The following is a 6,663-nucleotide window of genomic DNA, read 5'->3' on the forward strand; positions in this document are numbered from 1 at the left end:
TGACTATTTTTAATCAGGAACTTTTCAGAAGTTTCACTTCAACTGTGTGTTACTTGCACACACACATATTTTTTTTGACAAAATTTTCAATTTTAATAAACAGCATGTTTTATTTTTATATTGTTAGTCAGATGTAGCTCTTGTTGAGACAATGTTGTAGGTTATGCACTTTCATTGGGACCCCAAATATTAAGATTGGATGTTTGGATTTAGGTTATACTTATAAATAGAGCACTATTAAATCTTTACAATATTTATGTTAAATTAAGGAAATAATTAAAAGGTAATATATTAATTTAAAGGTAGACGAGTTCTATCCCTAGACTCTAATGTGACTTACACTGAATTATTATTATTATTATTATATGGAAAAGGAGGACAAACGAGCGTACGGGTCACCTGGTGTTAAGTGATCACCGCCGCCACATTCTCTTGCAACACCAGAGGAATCAGAGGAGCGTTGCGGGCCTTTAAGGAAGTTGTACGCGCTTTTTTTGAAGGTACCCGTGTCGTATAGACCCGGAAACACCGCACAAGGAAGTTCATTCCACAGCTTTGTAGTACGTGGAAGAAAGCTCCTTGAAAACCGCACTGTGGAAGACCGCCACACGTCCAAATTTAATATTATTAAATTGTACATCAGAATTATTTTCTATTTAAAGTTAATTAAGATTATGATGTTACTTTACAGCATAATTAAATTAAACAATCCGAAACACTACACGGGTACAATCCTTTAAAAATAAATAATTAACGTTAATATATATTTTACATCAGAATTAATTACTAATATATTAAAGTTCATTTAACGTTTGTTACATTATAGAATTAAAACGCGTGTAATTTTAAGTAATTGTGTTTTTACAACCACCTCCAAGGCCACAAATGTCGATAAACTATAAATACTCTCTAGACTCCTATAAACCGCAGTCCCCCTGAAAACGTGCTATGGAAAGATTACGAAACGTCGGGTTAACTAAAATCATAATAAAAACGTAACTTTTACGGAATTCTAATCTAAAAACACAGTTACAATTACACGCGTTTTAATCATTTAAAAGGTGTTTTATTTAAATATGTCATTTCACGGCAAAATTTTACTAAATAAACACAATCCGAAACACTTCACGGGAACAATTTAGAGTTTTGATACGGGATCCAATTTTCCTTACAAGTGGAATTTAGCTCATGAACTCCAGAGCTGCAGCAGGATTAGGCAGCACAGCCTGAACACAGCATGGCCAGGAGAGAGAGCTCCTCACACGCCACAAGACTTCGTAAAGTTACACGTGGATATTTCCGAGTCATGAAGCCCCCAACTGTACTAACCGGTTCTTTCACACGAACGCTACGTGCTTCAGCTAGTTGGATGAACCCAATGTGTAGGCTATTAAATTAAGTTATAGATCTCACTAGCGTTCGAGGAAGGTACGTCACATTGACGACCAGAGATTATAGCCGGCCCGAATATCGCGTGCACCCGACCATGCACCTCAAAAGAACCTCACTTTTGTCGTTAGCTGCCTTATATTATCTTTGACCCGTTAGAACGATAAATTCAAATTCACAGTAGATTGTTAACCGAGGGTCGAAATAATCATTTCCCGAGGTATTTAGACGCCCGAGCGCAGCAAGGGCGGCTATAGTCCGAGTAGGAATTGATTCTTTTACCCGTGTTAAACACTCTACTTTTCATTTCGAATATGAGGAAAATAAAAATAGTTGTTTATCTAAACTATTTATTGATAATATATAATAATATTAGTAGTACCTATTTTAAATTAATTGTCAAATTAGGACAATTTAAGTCGACTTTTTAAATAAATATGGAACTCACCGCGTAATTGTTGCGGCTTATTCCGCTCAAAGAAGTTTGCGCTAAGTTCACACTGGCTGTTTAGAAAGTCAAATGGCCGCAGCATTTTTTTAATTAGTTTTTTTATATAAAACTTTTTCAGAGCTGACAGCAGTTCAATTTTCAAAGTTCATTCCGGCCCTTAGGTGGGAAGTAATTTGTATGAGTTTTTCACTCTCTATGGAGGGAAGCAGCATTTTCCACCCAATAATCAGATCAAAACAACATTACTTTTCGAGTATGAAAAATGAAAAATATTTTTAGTCAAAATAGGATGTGACATCACTGATTGAAAGTCAAAAACTACCACGCATTCACAACGAATGCCTCAGACCCAATATGTCTCTGACATCTGTCAACCACATATTTCTACCGGAACGTAGCTAGAGTTAGCTTTTGTTAAACTACAGACTTTTGTTATTTATGCAACTGTTGTGTAATAAGGGACATTAAAACACGAATGTGGTTTGGGTGGGAGTGTCATAATAGTATCACATGAGATGATGAGTGTTTTAATACCTAATTATCAACAGTGGCATACAAGACTTTGTCTAGGTACACCCATAATATGAATCCCCTATAAAAGATTCTGAAACAACTTACTGCTAACATTAAAAAAGCCAGTCCAAGTAACCATTACATCATCCAAACGAGTGTTGTAATAAAAACGAATGATCAACGGATTGAAACTCTCAAAAATGTCTGGCTAAAGAAGAAACATCATCTAATTATTACCCAAGTTTTTTATATATAAAAATCATTTTTTACACGCTTTTTATTAGCTTCATCTTTATGTATGTTTGTTTATAACTGACTCATTTGGGCTCGATTTTGACCCACTTTACAAACGGCCAGATTTTGTTCAAACTTCGTAGATTTATTGAGGATCGATGACAATACATTAATTTGATAAAATTAATACATTTTTCAATTTCCAAATTATTTTTTGTTAATTTATATAATTTTCTCCTATTTTCTATAAGTCAGGAGTTGATGTTAATGTTAATTTCAAAATAAATTTTCTATTTTTTATTTTTCTTTAAAAAGCGTGTTTTTTAATTTTCTTTTAATACTATTTATTATACTATAACGTAAGTTGAATTATAATTTCATGGACATTTAGGGTGTCTAGCAAGGGGTTGTCACGATGATAACTGTCTGGCAATGAATGACGTGATTTTTAATAATATTCTGAAGAAAATCACACTTTGGTGTTTCATAAATTTTGATCGGTATTTTACACACCTTCAGTACTGTTTACATGCCGAAGCCACGGTAATCCAAACTTTCCTATGTTGGGAGCATGCGCTGATAAACTTGAAGGGCTCTTAGATCACAATATTTTGTGTGCTTGTTTGAATGGCTGCGAGTGGAGGTGCGACGATCAATTGTTTTTCGAGTTCGAGCAAATCTGTGCAGAACGGTTTCGTCAAAAAAATGGACAAGTCCCGATAAATCCGTTTGTAGCCGGTAAATTCCCTCCGGCACGTACCTCTCACCTCCTCGCTACCGAACTTAATGAATCTGTTCCGGTCACGCAATCGGTACTTGACACGTGCCCCGCGTCACGGGTGAGGTGTGACACGTCACGCATAATGAACTTGTCAACGATCACCTACTAATAATAGGCACAAGTAGTTGCCGTGATACCAAATACAAGTAATATTACAACTTATTTCTGATTTATTCGTCTGAAAATTTCTAACGATATGGTTATAATTATTCTTCAATATAATACCTATATATTATTCTAGCTGACCCGACAGACATTGTTCTGTTCATAATACATTTACCAGTGGGAAGCTCCTTTGCACAGGATGCCGGCTAGATTAAGAGTATTTATTACGCGCCTGTTTCTGCCGTAAAGCAGTAATGTGTATACATTATTGTGTTTCGGTCTGAAGGGCGCCGTAGCTAGTGAAATTACTGCGCAAATGAGACTCCTTCGTTTCTTCTATTTCAGAGCGCCATTAGTTTCCGAAGCGTTGGTATTGCTTACTGACATCAAAAATAATTTTAAAGGAGTTATAGTTTGGAGAAAATAAATGCCATTTATGAGTTTTGATGCCTTTTAATGTCAATGAATATTTTTAACCATCGTGCTTCTCATTTTTTCTTAATTTTTTTATATTTGACCGATACTTACTACAAATTTAATTTTCTTGATAACAAACTTGCGTTTTCTAGAAAGGTCCTCTAGAGGTTCAACTGCTTTAAAGCCCCTATTCTTAAAGCCCTTCATACATTATACGTTTACTCCAGCTAACGCCGCCGATTTCCCGAGAGAGCCCGTCATGGCCGATATAGAGAGATTCACTTAGATTTAAAAAGGATGTTAAATTTATAATTGTCTACGACTAATTTATTTAAAATTTTGTATAAGTCCATTAAAAAGTCAATAGAATCATGAAAACATGCGAAAGACATGATATTTATGTCAGAAAAATAAACAAACTGTGGAGGTAGGTACAGTTCTAGCCGCTAAGGATCAGGCAGATCTTTTATCGGCAATGGTGTTCGATTTTATAATAACCTTTCAGAAAACAAATGCAATCTTAAGCTGTCACAATGACTTCAAAGCTCATTATGAACTTATTCAAACAACCTATTGCACTGTAATAGGTTATTGAATGATAAAAAGGTTTGGCAATGAAATGCCCTAAATGCCATGTGTTTTCAATTTGGTACATACTATAATCTATATAAATCGAATTAATATTATTATTTTTTTCGATTAATTACACACGATATTGCTTACTTACAAAACAGAGTTTCCCTGAAATTCTGGCTATTTATAAGGTTTCAATTTGATATTGATAGACACACACAGTTATGATACAGTCTGTTAAGCAATTCAAAGCTTTCTGATAAACTTTTTGTTTTGTTTTGTTGGTGCGGTTATGTTTAGAAATTTTATTTTTGGACAAAACTGAATATTTATCAATCTACATAAAAATAATGTGATAGTTGGTAAAAACTGTAGTTAATCTACTTACTACAGTTATCTAATATTAAGCTATATATATTTTACCTCCTGAGAAAGTAAGAAAGATTTAAAAATTCTAATTCGTAATTCATTTTAAACTATTATTTTAATTTGACTTATGAACGACGAGGGACACATCAAAGAAAATCAAAATCGTTGTTTTTATTTAATTCCGAGGATTTTCATATTTATTCACCTTTTAAACCTTCTCTGGACAAATAATTCAAGACGTTCCAGCCGTTCTCGAGTTTTAGCGAGACTAACGAACAGCAATTCATTTTTATATATATAGATAATATTTAGGCTAAATGTTCAACTTTCACTTGTATGGATTGCATATACCACGCATATACAATGTTATAAAACCAAAATGACTGGTTTCTCACACTTATGAGTTACGAACCTTCTAGCTTATAGCATACTCCTAACTACTAACCTAAAAGCCAGCAACGTATCCCTTGACCCCTGCTGTTACGGGGCCACTGCTACTCCATGGGCCGTGGCCTCACCACTGCTCATCGCTTTAGCCTCTTGACCATTTGCCCCCTCTTATATAAAACTACTTTCAAACTTGCAAGCTTAACTCATAATAAGTGAGAAAAGGTAAATAAATAACATACCGGGAGTGCTGGCAGAACAACTTCAACATTAATGAACGGGACGACCGCGAATCGTATCTCGAATCGGAAACGCGAACTAATCCCTAGCTCAAACCGGATAACCGCGAAAGAATCTAAACCAGGTACGGAGACAATGACAACACGTACTTTATCAAACTACGACGGCGAGATGCCGAGGGGCGAGGCACCTACTACACTACACGCTGACTCAAGTCAGGTGCTCACAACGTTCTTCCCAGCATTCTTCCACCGCGAGGTTTCTTCCTTCCACGAAGAGTTCTTCCTTTTCTTGTTTCTTCTAGTGAGCCCCGAATGTGAATGAATCGCCTAGCGTCATAGCCCTATTTATATCATTTCTCATAGAATGTTCTAGAACATTGATACCTCACCCCCGATTCACAGTCTCTTTATTATTTCCCAAAATACACATGTACAAATTACATTAATGCTGCACATCTAAATTAGGTGTAAATGAAGCTACATAATATCATATCTTTATTGCATCAACATACCTAATTCAACACATTCCATATTCAAGACATTATAAAACATTAATAACTATGAATACAATAGCTATTGATTTTATAAAACTTATTTGACACTTCTTATAATTATTATCAGGACACTTAAGCAAATATTAAATGATTTACAACTTAAACTACAAACTGTCTTTCTTTCGTGCACAATTAACGTTGTGCATTTTTGAATATTTTGGAATTGTTAGAGAATCATTTCGCACGAATTGCTTTATTCATCAGTATAAGAGTACTATCATTTATGTGGTTAAATACAATATTCATTTATTGTGCTATCGTAATTAATATTACATACTACATACATATTCTTTACTAACAACCCTACATCATCTTAATTAACAGAAAATAAAAGCAAAAATATTTAATTTTAAAACTATATCTGTGTAAAATACGACAAGCCGTCAAAATGCGGTCAGCCGTAAAAATTATCTGTAGCAGTCGATTTAAAAATTATTTTTTTGTATTATCTATGATGTTTTAGTAAGTATTCTATTACTAATTAGTAACTTTGAAGTATGTTTTAGTTATAAAAAATTACTACATTCATTAGTTATAATCGAAATGTAATCTGTAGGTTTTCCAGATAAATAAAATAAAAAAATTATCACTTCAGATCTATTACAATTATTTTACATTAAAAAGTTTATCTCTCAGAAAAATCAACTC

This window comes from Leptidea sinapis, chromosome 19 (assembly GCF_905404315.1).
Source record: "Leptidea sinapis chromosome 19, ilLepSina1.1, whole genome shotgun sequence".
In the NCBI taxonomy this organism is placed as follows: domain Eukaryota; kingdom Metazoa; phylum Arthropoda; class Insecta; order Lepidoptera; family Pieridae; genus Leptidea; species Leptidea sinapis.